A 21,501-nucleotide genomic window follows, 5' to 3' on the forward strand; every position below is an offset into this window, starting at 1 on the left:
AGGCCCCAAATGGCATTTTGGGGACTGAGGCTTGAAACTTGCCAAAGAACTTCTTAATGCTTTACTGAAATTTTTAACAATCATCAAATATTTCAATATTCGCTTAAAGAAGAAAATAATGGAATTTTAAAAATTACCTTCAGGGTTATTAGCAAATCATGATGCAGATGATAAAAGCATCTCTTTCCAATTGCTCAATTTAGATATTTAGCACATAGTTTTGTGTGTTAAGGTCTTATGAACTTCAAAATCTGCTTAAGTTTTTGAGGAGAAATTGGCTGATATTTACCTTCAGGGCATAGAGCTAAGATCTTAAAAGTAGACTACATTTGGTTAAATTAACTTTGTATAGGATTTTTATAATGCATTATTAGGTTCAACTTGGTTTCATCACTGGTTGAAAATCTGTAGGCTCCATGAAGGCGCATGATTCCATTTGTCTTTAGCAGATGCCCTGTTTTAGCATTTTGCTGCAGTGCAAGTTCTTTGGATTTGTGGCCAGCAATTTTTTTTTTTATTGTTTGTTATAGATTATATGAAATTTGACCAGTCTTTTAAAGCCTTTCTTTCTTTCTTTTAGTCGCTCAGGCAAGGTGCATCCTCCCCCCCCTTTTTTAATTGGAGTATAGTTGATTTACAGTATTGTGTTTCAGATGTACAGAAAAGTATATCTGTTATACATGTATGCACTCTCTTTTAGATTCTTTTCCCATATAGGTTATTATAGAGTATTGAGCAGAGATCCCTGTGCTATACAGTAGGTCTTTATTAGTTATCTGTTTTATATACAGTAGTGTATATTACATTCCCCTCAAATTGACAGTATTATAAAAATGCTATTTGCGTTTTTCCCCCTTAATGCTAAAAGAGATGGCTGAGATTTCTTTATCAGTATTCTTTAATTTGGCATCTTACTGCAAGCCCTACCAGTTGGTAAAGGGATTTCCCACCATTAGGTCAAAATGAATGCTCTTTCATGTCCTTGGATGGGAGTTAGGAAGCATCAGCATCTCCAAAGATTGAGAATTGACAGTGCTTGGTTTCTGGCCCTACAATCTTTATTTTAGCCCAAATCCAACTTCTTATGCTTGGGTCGTTTGAGACTTCTAAATAGGATGAGCAATCCTAGCTGGCTGATATTAAATACTTCAAATACCACCATTTGGGAGAAGGATTACAACAAAAGCCAAATGTACTTCAAACCACTTTAATCAAATAAAGGAGATTCATCAGAACAGGGCCCCCATAAAATATGCTTAAGTTCCTACTTAGCATCTGAATGAATTCTGACATGATACATCCTTCCCCTTCCCAGCTGTGAAGTTAAAGCAGCAGCTTCAGGGCTAGCTGCAGGACTTAGAATTGTGCTGCTCAGAGGGGTCAGGATGGCCAACTAGCCCACTGGTCTCTGGCCTCCACCCTTGAGGCCTTGCCAACCCCTAGCTGGTAGTCTTGTAAGTTTCACGATCTGGATCTTTCCAAGGCAGGCAATCTGTATTGTTGTTGGACAGTGACTGTGGTCCTCTTTAGTGCACAGATTGGCAGAACAATGGTAAATCCAGGCTAGATAAGTCTACCATAGTGGAACCAAGGTAGTGCCCAGGTTCTATTCATTCCTAATTGGTTGCGCTGTCAATGTCAAGGAGTTCCAGGACTCAGTTTTTTTTCTAGTCTAGGCAGTAGGTTCCTCAGGAGGTACTCGGCCCCTTTAGGTGGTTCAGAGCATTTAGCATGGGCTGCAGGACTTGAAAGTAACTCCACGTGGAGCCTGCTGAACCCTGCTTAGCCTCTTGCTGGCAGCCATTGTGGGTCTCAGCTCCTCTCAGCTCTTCAACCCTTGCGAGTCAGAAACTGAGAATGTCTGTTTTCTGAGGTTGTGGATCTTTTCAGGAAAGAGCGCAGTACTTCCTAGTGCTGAAGAAGGGATCTGGGATGAGAAAATGCTGAAAGCTGTCCGGGGTCAGGTGCCTCCTCACCAATGAGTCAGAAGTAAAGCCTTAGTGGCACATTTGAGCAGTGAACTGGCAGCCAGTACATTCTACCTTACTTGTTTGTGGCTGACCATCCTGGAAAACCTAGGTATCAAATCCATAATGGCTTCAGACCCAGCATGTTGTTGAACAAGATGGGAGGTGAGAGATGGGGGTCTTCAGGGCAGTGATAGGAATCCTTGGCAGTATTTCCAGCAGTCAAATGAAAATATATGTTTATATGATAAAGCCAGTGGGTAGCTTGAGTAACTGATTTTCCACCTCTAACTGGAATCATATCTCATTGTAGATCATGGCTAGTATCCTGCTAGCTGGAAGCCCTGATTGGTCGAGTGATAGTTAATAACATAGACAAAATAAGTTAACTTTTGTTTGGCTTATAAATTAAAGTTTGAATTATGTTCTTACTTGTTAGTAAAGCTGAAGCAGTGGGGATCATCAGTGATTGGAAAATGGGGGGAGAAGGACGGCTTTTGGGTGTTGGGTAAAGACCCTGGGCTGAGGCTACCCCGCTGGCTGTCAAGGAAGAAATGGTAAAGATATATAAGAGGAGTTAAGAGAACAGGCCTGAGACTACCATCCTTAGAAAGCCTTGGTTGCAGGATTAATTGGAGCCTAGTGTCTGGAAACTTACTGTTGAACAGTTTCTTACACTGAAATAAACTTTCCCTAAGTGATAAGAGGAGCTTGCCATGCTCTTTGTACAAACAGTATATTTTATTGAATACCTCTTTTCCTTTCGGGAGCCTGGAATTTTAGATTTGTTAGGCATAGGGGTGCTTATGTGACTAGCCTGTGATAAAAAATCTTGGGCATTGAGTGTGTAATCAGTTTCATTAGTAGACCAATCTTTTTTTTTTTTTTTTTTTTTTTAGTAGACCAATCTTTACATGTTCTTTACAACTCAGTTGCTGGAGAAGTTAATTGCATCCTGTGACTTCATTGTGAAAGGATTCTTTTGAGGCTACTTCTGGTTTCCTGCAGACTTTACAGGATATAAGAAATGGGGAATAGTGGACTTAGGGTTGTTTTTTTTTTTTAGGGCATTTACATTCAGAATTTAGAAAAAGAATACGAAACTCAATACTAAAAAAAAAAAAATAAAGCTCAGTATTGCTCGAATAAAACATCTCTGGGCTATGGTCGTTGTCAGTTTGAGACTCCTGATCAGTTATAAGGTCTGGCTTCTTACAGCTTTGTAAAGGACCGTTGTATGGCACAATTTCAGGGGATGATATTTACAAACTGAGCTTGAGCCCACCTGTGAAAGAGTGATTATTAGTTGCTGATTTTTGGAAGCTTTAAGGTGAGTGTTTACCTTCTGCTGTTTTCGGCACCCATCCCCATCTTCCAGCTACAGCTGCAGTCTCAACTCCATAATATATCGTCATTTAGTGCCTTGGAAAGAATAGCAAGGTTAAACCTGGGTGCCTAGACTGTAAACTGAGTAAACTGAAAGAAGCAAGTACAGAGTGCCCCCAAAGGCTGTCATAGCATTGTAGGTGACTGACTTCTCTCCCCATGCCCCTTTGACTCTGCCAGGGAAAAAGCAGAAACATCCATTACAGCTCCCACATGTGTGCGTGCTAAGTTGCTTCAGTTGTGTCTGACTCTCTGGCCCTAAGGACTGTCGCCTGCCAGGCTCCTCTGTCCATGGGATTCTGCAGCTCCCACAATATATACCTTTTGTCTGTTGACCACTGTCCTCATTGCATGTCGTCTGTTTCCTTTCTATTTCATGTGACGTATACACAACTGAGAATTGACAAGAGGGTTAAAATAAAATTTAAGTTATTTTCAACTGAAAATAATTAAAAAGAATTTTCAAAATGTCTTCAGTGAAGTAGTATATCCATTGTTTTCCTATTCCTAAGGCATTCCATTTTTCAGAATAATTGTTATTTGCAAATACAGTTGGTTTTTGATTATCCATATTAATGGAAGGAAACATTGGTATAGATTAGCTAAAATGGCAAGATTACTCCCTGCTCCCTCCCTCTCGAATAGCTCTCATCAAGACAGTCATCTTAGCTTTCCTGCTGTGATGGTGTACACTCGCCATAGTAAGTAGAAAACACAGTGACAGAAACAGCCACAAACAGTTGCATGAAGTGGAGGCTGTAGAAGGAAGTGATGTTTAACATCCACCATGTAAGTGGAAATAACCCACTGAAGTGATTTATAAAGAAGAAAACTTCTTAAAACCTTCAGTTTGGTTCAAGGCATCTTATATTGTAACCTCTGGAGAAGATGCAGTTAGGAAAGATGGGATGGGGGATTCAGTATTGAAGAATGTTAGTATGAATGAAGAACAGATGGTAAGGACTTGTAATTACTAGAAGAAATATGTAGATATATTTGCAAAAAAATGATGTAAAAAACATACAGTAAAATGTCTTTTTCATCTTTCCATCTTAGCATACTAGAGCACTCCATAAAAAATGTTAATCTTTTCAGTATTTTGAAACATAACCCTTTTAGCCAATAGTGAAATGGATCTTATAGATATTTATAAGAATTACTGTCTTAAGAGGTTTATTAGACATATAAATGTAATTAAGAAATTGAAGAATTGCCTTCTTTAAAAAATTATTCTTTGACTTATGATTGATTTTTAGGACCCTTACTCGATAGGAGAGAGGTAGACCCGATCTCTGAAGTTTTTCTTGTACACTGTGGTGCAGAATGTTTCTGTTTTTAATTTTTGCACCCGTACTATATACTCATGTAAACATTGCACAGTGTCTGCTTCATTTTCCTCATATATATATTGAGGGGAACAGACTCAATGATCCTTGGAGCCCTTTCTAGGACCACACACCTAAGTTCCAGCCCACAAAATACTATGGCTAATCACTTAAAGATTCCATTTCATCTCATTATGTATTCAGGTGTGTCATGTGTTTTGTTAAAATGTTTAGCTATCTTTCCACATCATGTGTTAATCACAGAGAAGCTCAGAGTTTCTGCCAGCTGTGTTAACTGAAAATTATTTTACTTCAGGTATCAGTGCTTTATTAACTCAACCCATAATTGGCAAATATTTTGGTTTGTTAAAATTAACTTTACAAGTAAGTGAGATTTGTTTCTCTAAGCACAAAACCTAGTGGAAAAAACCATTTCAATGCAGTTCTTTCTACAATGTGTGTTCAACTTGACAATTCAAAAGAATGCTTTTTAAACTAAGGTTACTGAGAAGGTAGCCTAACAGCAGAAATGGGAAGAGAACAACCAAGGAAATCAGGGTGTGAGCAAATCTATATTTTATATTGAATTCATGTGAATTTTACATTAAACTTCACAATGTATCTTTAATATAGGAAAATGTAAATTCCTTACTCTCTGGCAACCATGTTTACATGAGTATGTAGTATGGGGGCAAAAAATTAAAATGTGAGAACTTGAAACTTAGTACGAAGGTATTACACTTAACATTATTGGATTGTAAAATTAGCCCCTGTCACCAGAAGTCCAGCAGCGTCTTGAGGGGAAAGCATAGACAAGGCACCCTCTGGGAAGGAGAGTAGTCGTCAGGAAAGGAAGTGTATACCTCAGAGCAGACGAGTTCCAACGGCTTGGAGACTGAGTACAAAGTCATAATGTTACCAAGTGCAGGCATATTGTCTTAGTAGTAATAAAACATTAAGAGTGACATAAACTTGACTTGTTATAAAAAGCTATGTCCATGAGTGAGACAGTACCAGTTGAGAAAGCAAGCTGCAAGAAACAGTTGCTTTTTTAAAGGTATTTGATGTCTCAAAACGACCACTTCATCATAACCATATTATGTAAGAGTTAGGATATTACTTGGTATTAACATATTCTACATCTGCCTAACTGAAAAAAAAAGCTGTTCTGCTTATGTAATTAGAGTATATTAAATTTATTTCTTGAAGTAAATGAAAGTTAATGGTCCAAAGGTAGCTTGATAGAGTTATCATAAAATCTCAGAGGTATTTAGAGAAAAGAATTCTGACTAACTTTTTTCCTGCATTGGAATAACGCAATGCTTAACATTCTGTGGCATAGCATTGCATTTTCATTTATAGAGTTCAAATATTCAAAGTAAGTATCTCGATGGACCAGCTTCATTATGAAGTGAAGTGAAAGTTGCTCAGTAGTGTCCGACTCTTTGCGACCACTCCATGGACTATACAGTCCATGGAATTCTCTAGGCCAGAATACTGGAGTGGGTAGCCTTTCCCTTCTCCAGGGGATCTTCCCAACCCAGAGATCAAACCCAGGTCTCCTGCATTGCAGGCAGATTCTTTACCAGCTCAGCCACAAGGGAAGCCCAAGAATACTGGGGTAGGTAGCCTATCCATTCTCCAGCGGATTTCCCAACCCAGGAATCGAACTGGGGTCTCCTGCATTGCAGGCGGATCCTTTACCAACTGAGCTATCAGGGAAACCCAACTTCATTATGCTAGGAAATAAATTCTAATTTTTTTTTTCTTCCTGGTTAGGAGACTTTATACAGCTAGGGTCACATGTGTAGGATCTGAGCAGGGATCATAAATGTTTGCAGGGAGTTGTCTGGGCACTGTAGCAAACTGAAAACCAGATAGCAGTTGGGCTACAGTTTGGGTCTAGTGTATCATATCCTCAGAAATTGTAAGAGAAGATAGATAACTTGAATTTTATACAAAGTCTTCTAATTTGTAAATGTTGACAACTAATTCAAAGAAAAAAACAAAGGTTGTTCATACCATTGAAAACCTGTTTGTGGGCCACAGTCATCCCTTGGGTTGCCAGTTTGCCACCTCTGATTGATCAGATCTATTACCTATAAGCTCTGTTTTGAGGCCAGTGATAGCGTAACGTAAAGATTTTTAAATGTGGTCCTCAGCAAATGTCTTGCTTTTGGAGTTTATAGTGAAAATGGAATAGGTAATTTATTGTTAGATTAAAATGCATGCATAATAAATAACATAAAATCACGTTGTGTTCTAAAACAAGACAAGTGTTCGTTTTCCTTTTTTGGTAGAAATAACACCATTGGAAATCAGATACCTTCACTGATAAAAATATATCTTGATATAAAACTTTTTTGAGGCCATGTTTTAATTGTACTAGTATTAAGGTATTTTGTGTTGGTAGACCTGAAGTTGTCCAGATAATAAAGGGGGAGGGAAAAGCAAGCCTTCTTTAAACTAGCCTTCTTCTTAGGTGACACAATTTTTTGTTGAGCAAATCACAAGCCTTTTTCCAGATTCATTAAAGTTATAAGAGTATTTTGAATTTCGTACCTCTCATAGTAGTTTTGTGTATTAGATTGGAGACATAAGGTCATTTCTTAACCTAATATCAAGGAAGATTTTCTTCCAGAGATGGAAACACCTCAATCAGACTGTGTGTCCTTGGAAGACGGTATGACCTTGATGACTCATTGAAACAACACTTCATTGATGTGCCTTTGAAAACTTGCCTAACCTGCAATCTCAGGTTCTTATCTTAACAAATTCTTTTCTCCAAAACAGCTTGAATATCTACTTCTTCCTTGTAGGTAGTGAAAGAAGAGTTTGCAGTACTAATTTGTACTGTTCACAGATACCTTCTCTTGGTAGTATTGACCCTCTCACTCTCCCATTTGACACTGTATGCATCCAAGCTACCCCCAGCCCTGCTGACAGAAGGGGCAGACGGGACTGAGGGGAGGCTGTAGGTGACGGTTTTCTTTGCCCTGCTGTGTTCCTTCACTTGTTCCTTCACTGAAGGCAGACTCAGTGTCTCGGATCTATTTCCTGGGTTCTGCATATGTAGAATATAATTTATTGAAACATTTTTCTTTTTATTATAATCTGGTCACAGTTTAAGAGTCTATCTTATGGAAAACTGAATTATTGGCAAATGCAGTTTTTCCTGCTCTCCACACTACTGTCAGTGTCTAAGGTACAAATCTGATTGTGTCACTTTCCTTCCTGCAAAACTTTAGAGATCCTCATAATTCAGGATAAAGTACACAATTTTTATCATGGCCTACAGGTCTTTCATGTTTCCTGTTCTAGCTCATGCTTAGGTTTCCAAAGTCAACTCTATACTCCCATAGCATCTTGTGCAGATTATCTGTCATGACATGTATCACTCTGTTATCATCCTTAAGTTTCTTTTTTTGCCTTTAGCATGAGACTAACATCTTTTATAAAAGTGTATTTTATTTATTTCAACTGTTCCCAGAATCTCACAGAGTTCCTGGAACTAAATAAATGAGTTTCCTGGTGCCTGTATAGCCTAAAAGCTCTGTATTTTACTTTCTTTGCTTTGTGTATGCTTTTGACAATATTATCCCCCTTTACCTGGAATATCATCTTGTTTCCTCTAGGGCCCCACTTTAGTTTAGCTTTCTGTTTTCACAACATTTTATTCAGACAGCCAACAGAGTATTATTAAACTATGTAAATTTCAGTGTAGTCTCTGTCAGTCTAATGGTAAGGCTTGGAATTAGATTCTAAAAGATTCTAAAATATAAACATAAAAGCAGGGATTGGCAGAAAGAAAGTAACCATAAAGATGAATGAATGAAAGATGTTATTAATTGTATGCTAGAAATTCAATGAAATACTCTACAAACAGATCCAAATTTGTGACTCAGGGTCAAGTTCATTGGGCACATATGTTTCTTTAGGGGGACAGCTCAGTGTTTTTAAAAACATTGGCATATAAGGATGTTTCCTCTGTTGTTTAGTCTCTAAGCCATGTCCTATTCTTTTGGGACCTCATTGATGGTAGCCTGCCAGGCCCCTCTGTCCATGGAATTTCCCAGGCAAGAATACTGGAGTGGGTTGCCATTTCCTCCTCCAGGAAATCTTCTAGACCCAGGGATCAAACCTGCATCAGCAGACAGATTCTTGACCACTTAGCCACCTGGGAAGCCCACAGTCATTTGGGACATAGATGGGACATAGACTACAAAACAAGTTCTCTTTCTCTTTCTCTCCCTCCCCTCTTTTACTCTCTGTGTCTATCTCTAATTTCATCCTCACACCAACTCTATTAGGTAAGTAGGGCAAAGATTTTCATCTCCATTTTGCTATTGAAGAAACTAAACCTGAAAGGTAAAATGACAGACCTAAGATCACGCAGTCAGTAAAAGGTAGGGCACCAACATAAAACCAGATCTTTTGACTTCTAGTCTTTCAACAGTGTCATCAAGGCTTATATTGTATTAGTGTCCCTATTGTATATAGTTTTTCATTGAGTGAAAGCTGCATTTGAAAAAGGAAATAGGTTTTTAGCACATGACTGTTGAAATGGCTTTTGACTGATGGTGAGATTTCTAAATTGCTAAACAGCAAACAGAATCAGCAAGTAAACCAAAAGTAGATCATTCAACAGAGTGTTGAGATTTTTCAGAAAGTTTGCTATATCATACAAGATAGTGCTGTAAGTTTTCTACAGAGATTTTTCGTTTTCTGAATTAGTGGTTTAAATATTATACTGTGCTGTTTGATTACTATTCATTTTTTAAATGATGGCTTTATGAGGATATAATTCACATGCCATGTAGTTAATCCATCTAAAGTGTACAGTTAAGTGATTGTCAATATGCTTAGGATTATGTAGTCATTATCACTATCAAATTTGAGAACATTTTATCACCTGAAAAAGGAAACCCTGTACTCATTAGACGTGACTCACCATTTCTCACCAACACTCCCACCCCCACCCAGCCTTAGACAACCATCAATCTATTTTTCTTTTTATGGATTTAACTGTTCCAGACATTTCAGATAAATGGAGTCATACAATATGTGGTTCAGTGTGACTGTATTCATTTACTTAGCATGTTTATCATGTTTTCAAGATTAATCCATATCATAGCATGTTTCATTACTTTTTATTATTGGATAATATTCCATATATATATTACATTGTATTAGTCCATTCATCAGTTGATAGATATTTAGATTGTTTCCACTTTTTGGCTGTTATGAACAATGCTGCTATGAACATTTGTGTCTAGATTTTTGTGTGAACATGTTCTTGGTTATCTTGGGTATATACCTAGTATTAATAGTAGATTATATGGTAGTTGGTCATATGGTAGGAGATCAGAGATTATATATAATGGGTCATATGGGAACTCTGTGTCTAACCTTTTAAGGAAAACTTTTCCAAAATGTCTGCATCATTTTACATTCCCACCAACAGTATATGAGTTTGTTTCTCCACATCATTGTCAACTCTTTTCTTTTTTTGTCAACTCGTTTTTGTTTTTATAGCTGTTCTAGTGGGTGTGAAGTGATATATCATTGTGGTTTTAATTTCTATTTCTCTGATGACTAATGATGTTGAACATCTTTTTATGAGGTTATTGGTCATTTGTATATCTTCTTTGGAGAACTGTTTGGATCTTTTGCCTATTTTTTAATTGGATTATTTGTATTTATATTATTGAGTTATAGGAATTCTTAATATATTTTAGATATGTCACTTTTCACATGCGAAATTTGTAAACGTTTCTCCCATTCTGTGGGTTGTCTTTCTGCTTTCTTGATGGTGACCTTTGAAGCACAAAAGCTTTTAATTTGGATGAAGTCCACCTTACCTATTTTGCTATGTGATGTTTTGGTGTCATATCTAAGAAACCACTGCCTAATACAAGGTCATGAAATGTGTGCCTATGCTTTCTTCTAAGAGTTTTGTGTGTAGCTCTAACATTTATGTCTTTGATACATTTTGATTTAATTTTTGTATGTGATATGTGGTAGGGGTTCAGTTTTATTCTTTTATTTATACCCAGTTATCCCAGCACCATTTCTTGAAACTCCTGGTCCTTCCCTCTCTCTCCCTTCTGCCTCCCTTGGCAAGCCCAAGTCTATTCTCGATGAGTCTGTTTCTGTTTTATAGATAGGCTCATTTGTGCTACATTTTAGATTCCACATATAAGTGATATCACATGCTATATGGAGCTTTCCACATGGCTCAGTGCTAAAGAACCTGCGACTGCCTGCAATGCAGGAGACGTGGGTTCAGTCTCTGGGTCAGGAAGATCCCCTGGAAAAGGAAATAGCAACCCACTCCAGTATTCTTGCCTGAGAAACCCCATGGACAGAGGACCCTGGCAGGCTATAGTCCCCGGGGCCACAGAGAGTCGGACATGACTTAGCGACTAAACCACTACCACCATATGCTATTTGTCTTTCTCTTTCTGACTTACTTCACTTAGTATGATAATTTCTAGTTGTTTCCATGTTGCTACAAATGACATTATTCTTTTTTATGCCTCAGTAGTATTCCAGTGTATATATGTACCCCACCACCTTTATCCACTCATCTGTTGATTGCCATTTAGGTTGTTTCCATGTCTTGGCTGTTGTGAACCATGCTGCTGTGAACATAGCGGTGCGTGTATCTTTTTGTATTATAGTCTTGTCCAGTTATATTCCCAGGAGTGGGATTGCCGGATCATATTACCATATTACCACATTACCATTCTGTTTTTAGTTTTCTGAGGAACCTCCATACTTCTTTTCTTGGTGGCTGAACCAACTACATTCCCACCAGCAGCACGGGGGGGTTCCCTCATACCCTCTCCAACATTTGTTATTTGTAGACTTTTAAATGATGACCATTCTGAACAGTGTGAGGTGGTACCTCATTGTAGTTTTCATTTGCTTTTCTCTAATAATTAGTGATGTTGAGCATCTTTTTATGTGCCTGCTGGCCATCTGCATGTCTTCTTTAGGGAAATGCCTATTAAGGTCATCTGCCCATTTTTTGATTGGGTTTTTTGTTGTTGAGTTGTATGAGATATTTATATATTTTAAGATTACAACCTTGTCTGTTGCATCATTTGCAAATTTTTCTTCCATAAGTTATCTTTTCATTTTTTTAAAAATGGTTTTCTTTACTGTGCAAAAGTTTGTAAGTTTGATTATGTCCCATTTCTTTATTTTTGCTTTTGTTTCAATTTCCTTGGGAGACTAACCTAAGAAAATATTGGTATGATTTATGTCAGAATGTTTTGCCTAGTTTTTGTGTGGAGTCCCTAGGGTTTTCTATAGTATCATATCACCTGCATATAGTGACAATTTTATCTTTTCCTTTCCAATTTGGATACCTTTTCCTTCATTTTCTTGTCTGATTGCTGCTAGGACCTCCAATACTATGTTGAAGAGAAGTGGTGAGAGTGGGCATCCTTAACTTGTTCCAGATTTTAGTGGCAAGGCTTCTAGCTTTTCACTGTTGAGTATTATCTGTGGGTTTGTCATAAATAGCTTTTATTGTGTTGAGATATGTTCCCTCTGTTCCTGCTTTGGTAAGAGTTTTTATCATGAATGGATGCTGAATTTTGTTAAGTGCTTTTTCTACATCTATTGAGATATGTGTGGTTTTTGACTTTTGTTAATGGGGTGTAATGTGGTTGATTTTGTGTATGCTGAACCGCCCTTGTGAATTGGGGATGAATCCCACTTGGTCATGGTGTGTGATCTTTTTTTTATGTGTTGTTGGGATTTGGTTTGCTAATATTTTGTTCAGAAGTTTTGCATCTATATTCATTAAAGATCAGTTCAGTTCAGTTCAGTCGCTCAGTCGTGTCTGACTCTTTGCGACCCCATGAATTGCAGCACGCCAGGCCTCTCTGTCCATCACCAACTCCCGGAGTCTACCCAAACCCATGTTCATCGAGTCGGTGATGCCATCCAACCATCTCATCCTCTGTCATCCCCTTCTCCTCCTGCCTTCAGTCTTTCCCAGCATCAGGGTCTTTTCAAATGAGTCAGCTCTCCGCATCAGGTAGCCAAAGTATTGGAGTTTCAGCTTCAACATCAGACCTTCCAATGAACACCCAGGATTGATCTCTTTTAGGATGGATTGATTGGATCTCCTTGCAGTCCAAGGGACTCGCAAGAGTCTTCTCCAACACCACAGCTCAAAAGCATCAATTCTGCGGCGCTCACCTTTCTTCACCGTCCAACTCTCACATCCATACGTGACCACTGGAAAAACCATAGCCTTGACTAGACGGACTTTTGTTGGCAAAGTAATGTCTCTGCTTTTAAATATGCTGTCTAGGTTGGCCATAACCTTCCTTCCAAGGAGTAAGCGTCTTTTAATTTCATGGCTGCAGTCACCATCAGCACTGATTCTGAAGCCCAAAAAAATAAAGTCTGACACTGTTTCCACTGTTTCCCCATCTATTTCCCATGGAGTGATGGGACCAGATGCCATGATCTTAGTTTTCTGAACGTTGAGCTTTAAGCCAACTTTTTCACTCTCCTCCTTCACCTTCATCAAGAGGCTCTTTAGTTCTTCTTCACTCTCTGCCATAAGGGTGGTGTCATCTGCATATCTGAGGTTATTGATATTTCTCCCGGCAATCTTGATTCCAGCTTGTGTTTCTTCCAGCCCAGTGTTTCTCATGATGTACTCTGCATATAAGTTAAATAAGCAGGGTGACAATATACAGCCTTGACGGACTCCTTTTCCTATTTGGAACCAGTCTGTTGTTCCATGTCCAGTTCTAACTGTTGCTTCCTGACCTGCATACAGGTTTCTCAAGAGACAGGTCAGATGGTCTGGTATTCCCATCTCTTTCAGAATTTTCCACAGTTTATTGTGATCCACACAGTCAAAGGCTTTGGCATAGTCAATAAAGCAGAAATAGATGTTTTTCTGGAACTCTCTTGCTTTTTCGATGATCCAGCGGATACTGGCAATTTGATCTCTGGTTCCTCTGCCTTTTGTAAAACCAGCTTGAACATCTGGAAGTTCACGGTTCACATATTGCTGAAGCCTAGCTTGGAGAATTTTGAGCATTACTTTACTAGCATGTGAGATGAGTGCAATTGTGTGGTAGTTTGAGCATTCTTTGGCATTGCCTTTCTTTGGGATTGGAACGAAAACTGACCTTTTCCAGTCCTGTGGCCACTGCTGAGTTTTCCAAATTTGCTGGCATATCGAGTGCAGCACTTTCACAGCATCAACTTTGAGGATTTGAAATAGCTCAACTGGAATTCCATCACCTCCACTAGCTTTGTTCGTAGTGATGCTTTCCAAGGCCCACTTGACTTCACATTCCAGAATGTCTGGCTCTAGGTGAGTGATCACTCCATCGTGATTATCTGGGTCGTGAAGATCTTTTTTGTACAGTTCTTCTGTGTATTCTTGCCATCTCTTCTTTTTTTTTTTTTTTTATAAATTTATTTATTCTAGTTGGGGGCTAATTACTTTACAATATTGTAATAGTTTTTGCCATACATTGACATGAATCAGCCATGGGTTTACATGAGTTCCCCTTCCTGGACCCCCCACCCAAGTCCCTCCCCATCCCATCCCTCTGGGTCATCCCATTGCCCTGGCCCTGAGCCCTTGTCTCATGCATCGAACATGGAATGGTGTTCTGTTTCACATATGATAATATACATGTTTCAATGCTATTCTCCCAGAACGTCCCACCCTCACCTTCTCCCTCAGAGTCCATAAAATTGTTCTATGCATCTGTGTCTCTTATTCTGTCTCGCATATAGGGTTATCGTTACCATCTTTCAAATTCCATATATATGCATTAGTATACTGTATTGTTGTTTTTCTTTCTGGCTTACTTCACTCTGTATAATGGGCTCCAGTTTCATCCATCTCAGTAGAACCGATTCAAATGTATTTTTAATGGCTGAGTAATATTCCATTGTGTATATGTACCACAGCTTCCTTATCCATTTGTCTGCTGATGGACATCTAGGTTGCTTCCATGTCCTGGCTATTGTAAACAGTGCTGCGATGAACATTGGGGTACACGCGTCTCTTTCAATTCTGGTTTCCTCGGTGTATATGCCCAGCAGTGGGATTGCTGGGTCATATGGCAGTTCTATTCCCAGTTTTTTAAGGAATCCCCACACTGTTCTCCATAGTGGCTGTACTAGTTTGCATTCCCACCAACAGTGTAAGAGGGTTCCCTTTTCTCCACACCCTCTCCAGCATCTCTTCTTAATATCTTCTGCTTCTGTTAGGTCCATACAATTTCTGTCCTTTATCGAGCCTATCTTTGCATGAAATGTTCCTTTGGTATCTCTAATTTTCTTGAAGAGATCTCTAGTCTTTCCCAATCTGTTGTTTTCCTCTATTTCTTTGCACTGATCCTGAGGAAGGCGTTCTTATCTCTCCTTGCTATTCTTTGGAACTCTGCATTGAGATGGGAATATCTTTCCTTTTCTCCTTTGCTTTTTGCTTCTCTTCTCTTCCCAGCTATCTGTAAGGCCTCCTCAGACAGCCATTTTGCTTTTTTGCATTTCTTTTCCATGGGGATTTTCTTGATCCCTGTCTCCTGTACAATGTCACGAACCTCTGTCCATAGTTCATCAGGCACTCTGTCTATCAGGTCTAGTCCCTTAAATCTATTTGTCACTTCTACTGTATACTCATAAGGGATTTGATCTAGGTCATACCTGAATGGTCTAGTGGTTTTCCCTACTTTCTTCAATTTAAGTCTGAATTTGGCAATAAGCAGTTCATGATCTGAGCCACAGTCTGCTCCCAGTCTTGTGTTTGCTGACTGTATAGAGCGTCTCCATCTTTGGCTGCAAAGAATATAATCAATCTGATTCGGTGTTGACCATCTGGTGATGTCCACGTGTAGAATCTTCTCTTGTGTTGTTGGAATAGGGTGTTTGCTATTACCAGTGCATTCTCGTGGCAAAACTCTATTAGCCTTTGCCCTGCTTCATTCTGTACTCCAAGGCCAAACTTGCCTGTTACGCCAGGTGTTTCTTGACTTCCTACTTTTGCATTCCAGTCCCCTGTAATGAAAAGGACATCTTTTTTGGGTGTTAGTTATAGGAGGTCTTGTAGGTCTTCATAGAACCGTTCAACTTCAGCTTCTTCAGCGTTACTGGTCGGGGCATAGACTTGGATTACCGTGATATTGAATGGTTTGCCTTGGAAACGAACAGAGATCATTCTGTCGTTTTTGAGATTGCATCCAAGTACTGCATTGTGGACTCTTTTGTTGACCATGATGGCTACTCCATTTCTTCTAAGGGATTCTTGTCCACAGTAGTAGATATAATGGTCATCTGAGTTAAATTCACCCATTCCAGTCCATCTTAGTTCGCTGATTCCTAGAATGTTGATGTTCACTCGTGCCATCTCCTGTTTGACCACTTCCAGTTTGCCTTGATTCATGGACCTAACATTCCACGTTCCTATGCAATATTGCTCTTTACAGCATCGGACTTTGCGTCTATCACCAGTCACATCCACAGTTGGGTATCGTTTTTGCTTTGGCTCCATCCCATCATTCTTTCTGGAGTTATTTCTCCACTGATCTCCATTAGCATATTGGGCACCTACTGACCTGGGGAGTTCATCTTTCAGTGTCCTATCTTTTTGCCTTTTCATACTGTTCATGGGGTTCTCAAGGCAAGAATACTGAAGTGGTTTGCCATGCCCTTCTCCAGTGGACCACTTCCATGGGACCAGATGCCATGATCTTAGTTTTCTGAATATTGTGCTTGAAGCCAACTTTTTCACTCTCCTCTTTCCCTTTCATCAAGAGGCTCTTTAGTTCCTCTTCACTTTCTGCCATAAGGGTGGTGTCATCTGCATATCTGGGGTTATTGATATTTCTCCTGGCAATCTTGATTCCAGCTTGTGTTTCCTCCAGGCCAGCGTTTCTCATGATGTACTCTGCATATAAGTTAAATAAGCAGGGTGACAATAGACAGCCTTGACGTACTCCTTTTCCTATTTGGAACCAGTCTGTTGTTCCATGTCCAGTTCTAACTGTTGCTTCCTGACCTGCATACAGGTTTCTCAAGAGGCAGGTCAGGTGGTCTGGTATGCCCATCTCTTTCAGAATTTTCCACAGTTTATTGTGATCCACACAGTCAAAGGCTTTGGCATAGTCAATAAAGCAGAAGTTCTGGAACTCTCTTGATTTTTCGATGATTCAGCTGATATTGGCAATTTGATCTCCGGTTCCTCTGCCTTTTCTAAAACCAGCTTGAACATCTGGAAGTTCACGGTTCACGTATTGCTGAAGCCTGGCTTGGAGAATTTTGAGCATTACTTTACTAGCTTGTGAGATGAGTGCAACTGTGTGGTTGTTTGAGCATTCTTTGGAATTGCCTTTCTTTGGGATTGGAATGAAAACTGACCTTTTCCAGTCCTGTGGCCACTGCTGAGTTTTCCAAATTTGCTGGCATATTGAGGGCAGCACTTTCACAGCATCATCTTTCAGGATTTGAAATAGCTCAACTGGAATTCCATCACCTCCACTAGCTTTGTTCATAGTGATGCTTCCTAAGGCCCACTTGACTTCACATTCCAGAATGTCTGGCTCTAGGTGAGTGATCACACCATCGTGATTATCTGGGTCATGAAGATCTTTTTTGTACAGTTCTTCTGTGTATTCTTGCCACCTCTTCTTAATATCTTCTTCTGTTAGGTCCATTTCTGTCCTTTATTGAGCCCATCTTTGCATGAAATGTTCCCTTGGTATCTCTGATTTTCTTGAAGAGATCTCGAGTCTTTCCCATTCTGTTGTTTTCCTCTATTTCTTTGCACTGATCACTGAGGAAGGCTTTCTTATCTCTGCTTGGTATTCTTTGGAACTCTGCACTCAAATGGGAATATCTTTCCTTTTCTCCTTTGCTTCTCCCTTCTCTTCTTTTCACAGCTATTTATAAGCCCTCCTCAGACAGCCATTTTGCTTTTTTGCATTTCTTTTCCATGGGGATCCCTGTCTCCTGTACAATGTCACGAACCTCCATCCATAGTTCATCAGGCACTCTGTCTATCAGATCTAGTCCCTTAAATCTATTTCTCACTTCCACTGTATAATCATAAGGGATTTAATTTAGGTCATACCTGAATGGTCTAGTGATTTTCCCCACTTTCTTCAATTTAAGTCTGAATTTGGCAATAAGGAGTTCATGATCTGAGCCACAGTCAGCTCCGGGTCTTGTTTTTGCTGACTGTATAGAGCTTCTCCATCTTTGGCTGCAAAGAATATAATCAGTCTGATTTCGGTATTGACCATCTGGTGATGTCCATGTGTAGAGTCTTCTCTTGTGTTGCTGGAAGAGGGTGTTTGCTATGACCAGTGCATTCTCTTGGCAAAACTCTATTAGCTTTTGCCCTGCTTCATTCTGTACTCCAAGGCCAAATTTGCCTGTTACTCCAGGTGTTTCCTGACTTCCTACTTTTGCATTCCAGTCCCCTATAATGAAAAGGACATCTTTTTTGGGTGTTAGTTCTAAAAGGTCTTATAGGTCTTCATAGAACTATTCACCTTCAGCTTCTTCAGCATTACTGGTTGGGGCATAGGCTTGGATTACCGTGATATTAATGATACTAATGGAGAAGAGAGATTTGACATCAAATTTATTGCCTCTTAAACGTATTAACCATGTGAAGCTGTGTGAAAGTTTGATTCTCAAAGTGGTTATAGATACTGATTCTCTGAGCTCTAGGGGGAAAGGATGAACTTTTTTTTTTTTTCCTGTTTTAAAAATAAGAACTTGTGGCGAGGTGTGGATCAAAGGGTACCAAAATTCAGTTATAAACTTGGAATAAGTCCTGGGTATCTAATAAACAGCATAATGATTATAGGTAATAATAATATATTTTATACTTTGAAATTTGCTAAGATCTTAGATGTTCCCACTGCATATGTGAGGTGATGGATTCGTAAATTAATTTGATTGTAGTATTCATTCCACTGTGTGTGTGTGTGTATATATATATATTGTCATCACATTATATACCTTAAACACATCATTGTGCAATTTTTATTTGTCAGTTGTACCTCAGGGAAGCTAGAAAAAATGATTTTTCCTTTGCATATTGTAAACAATTTTAAAAACTCCTGTAAAGTGCAAATAAACATCAGTGTAGCACATTACCCCGTCTCAAAGATGAGCATCATATCATGTAGCATTTGGGTGTATCCTTCCAGGCTTCTTTGTGCCTTTTAAAATTGCTTATTGCCTTTTCTTTTTTCCAAAGTTGAAATCATACTTGTAAAATACTTGTGGCCTGTAGGAGGCTACATAACGAAGCAGAAATTGTTGTCACACAAAAATACTCACTGATGAAGTAACCACTGAACACTGCTGACTTGTGTCTTAAAACTTGAATTTATTCACCTCTCCAACCACTGTCTCTCTATGTTGGAGTCTAATGCAAATGGATTGGGAAGTCAGTGAAGGATATTGGAAATCTGTGTGATCACTGACAAATGTGTCTAGGTTGGACCAGTTGAAAACTAATAAAAAAAAATCTAGAGATGACAACAAGATGGGCACTTCAGTGAAGAATGATTGCATATGACATATTCAACAATTCATATTAAGCTAAGCTTTTGGGACCATCTGTGTAGCTACCATGTAGGGTTGCTACCACGCTGGTGCATGTAAGTCATGCAGTGAAAGAAATGGAGTGCTGTTGTATGTCATTTTGACAGAAAAATTACATCCCTTCTCCAAAAAAGCTCCCACTATTTTTATTCTTTTTTTTGATGTATGTAATAGTTAGTTGATAGGAATAAGGTTTTCCCAGTGTTGTTAAACTGCCAATGTAATTTTTTAATCTTATATTTGTTAGGGTACTTTTTCAGGATAAACTTTCAATCAAATCTTTGTTCCGTATTATGAATATAAATGGATACTTACTATGATTGTGAATTCTTAGTGGCCTTCTATTAAGTACCATTTGTTGGTGATAACTAGGATCACCTGTATTTAAGTTTTTTTAAATTCTCTAGACTGTTTTATATCTGCTATAATAGTAACCAGATAATAACATTTTCCTACTGAGTAAGCATATGCTAGAAAAGCTAATTTTTCCTAAATTAAGTAGATACTTTTAAAAACTTATAAGCACAAGTTATAATAAAAAATTTCTTTAGCTTTTTTTTAGGTCTAAAGATGAGTCCAATATAGAAGTACCACGTCTGTCTCTTATGGAATTAAGGCAAAATTTCTCACTTTCTTCTAACTCTGTTATATTGATGATTAGTGACCTTTAGACCAGTGTATGCAAATACCTTAGCTAATCTGCTAAAATGGTCTTTTAATTATGTGCTGATTTGTTCTTTTAATCATCCTGGTTATCAGATAAGTAAATTAGCCTCTGGGTTATTTGCTGTCTTCCCATTCTCTGAGACCCTTCTAGCTTTCTACTGTGCTCCTGAATCACCTGGGGAATGTTGTTAAAATGCAGGTTCTGATTCAGTATGCATGCATCTTCAAGGCAGGCAAAATTCTGAAGTTGAAACCAGTTTCCAGGACAATTTCAATGCTTCTGGCTTTTGGGCCAAGGTTTTCCTAGGTGGCACAGTGGTACAGAATTCTGCCTGCTAGTGCAGGAGAAGTGGGTTCAGTCTATGGGTCTGGAAGATCCCCTGGAGTAGGAAATGGCAACCCACTCGAGTATTCTTGCCTAGAAAATTCCAGGGACAGATGAGTTTGGCGGGCTTCAGTCCATGAGTTGCAAAGAGTCTGACACTACTGAGCAAGCATGCTATAATTTGAAATGCAACGCTTTTCGTAATAACAACTCTGGGAACAGAAGCCAGGCAGACCTGTTGAAGCCATTTCTTGTTACGATAACTTGATGATTCATGCCTAGTTTATGAGTAATATGTATGTCCCAGTGGGGATATATATGTTTACTTATAACTTGTAGTGCCTGAACTTTACTGTAGTTTTTGTGTTGAGTCTGTCATCTACAGTGGTGATATTTATAAAGAATGATGACATACTGGTGATTACAATGATGATGTAATAATTGATATGTATTGACTACTTGTATCTGCCACTGTGCTTTACAGAGGTTGGTAGTTTTTCTCAACAGAACCATGAAGTAGACATTATTGTAGTTATCCTCATTTACTGATGAGGAGGCTTAGTAATAAGTTTAGTAACTTGCTCAGAGTCACACAGCCAGGTGGCAGAGCCAGGATGTCAGCTCAGGTAGTGTGACTCTAGAGGTTGATGACAGCTAGCAATTGTAGACTTAATATAACAGGTATCTGAATTTTCTAGCTTCTGTCACCATTCATATAAGATATATATGTGAATTTTCCAGATGTTTTTTCCAGAAGATCTTTCAGTAACATTTTCCATTCTTATGTTTACTTTTTTGGTGGCTTTCCCACAGATGCTGATCATCTGTGATTTTTTTTTTACCAGTTTTCTTACTTTTCTTAGGCTTTCTTTCTGTAAAGTTCTGTTTAGAGAAAAAGATCTCAACATTCATATTCTTTTCAAGTGAAAATTTATGAAGAATGAAAAGTAGATATTACCCTGCCCTGAATGAAAGATAAAAAGTATTTTTAGTAACGTTGAGACTTGTGTTTTCTGCCAAAGAAGAACATCAAGTTCTATAGGATCATCACAGAAGAATGGTTGATGAGTTCATTAACCATTAATTTTGTGTATTCTTAAAAATTGGAAATATTTTTTTTCTTTATCCAAGTGGTAATTATATACTAGCGATTAGTCTGGAGACATACCTTCTGAGTTCTGCAAAACCACCAGATGGTCTTAGAGAAGTCAAGAGAAAC

At 38.6% G+C, this 21,501-nt stretch overlaps 2 protein-coding genes across 62 annotated transcripts in view; one reads left to right on the forward strand and one right to left on the reverse strand.

Moving 5' to 3' along the window:
* The window catches only part of ANLN (anillin, actin binding protein), a 159,195-nt gene that overhangs the window by 86,693 nt on the left and 51,001 nt on the right, over positions 1–21,501 (reverse strand). For 7 of the 18 annotated variants that reach the window (XR_014066756.1, XM_081534186.1, XM_081534178.1 and 4 more), the window contains exon 2: positions 3,310–3,389. The exons of the other annotated variants lie outside the window; for them this stretch is intronic. The gene's annotated coding sequence lies outside the window, so the exon portion shown is untranslated. The remainder of the gene's footprint in view (positions 1–3,309; positions 3,390–21,501) is intronic. 18 annotated transcript variants of the gene reach the window in all.
* Positions 1–21,501, forward strand: part of MATCAP2 (microtubule associated tyrosine carboxypeptidase 2) — a 76,040-nt gene that overhangs the window by 33,460 nt on the left and 21,079 nt on the right. For 4 of the 44 annotated variants that reach the window (XM_081534234.1, XM_081534236.1, XM_081534233.1 and 1 more), the window contains one exon: positions 19,843–19,907. The exons of the other annotated variants lie outside the window; for them this stretch is intronic. The gene's annotated coding sequence lies outside the window, so the exon portion shown is untranslated. The remainder of the gene's footprint in view (positions 1–19,842; positions 19,908–21,501) is intronic. 44 annotated transcript variants of the gene reach the window in all.

Source organism: Giraffa tippelskirchi, chromosome 10 (assembly GCF_054371585.1).
Source record: "Giraffa tippelskirchi isolate mGirTip1 chromosome 10, T2T-mGirTip1v1.2.pri, whole genome shotgun sequence".
NCBI lineage: Eukaryota > Metazoa > Chordata > Mammalia > Artiodactyla > Giraffidae > Giraffa > Giraffa tippelskirchi.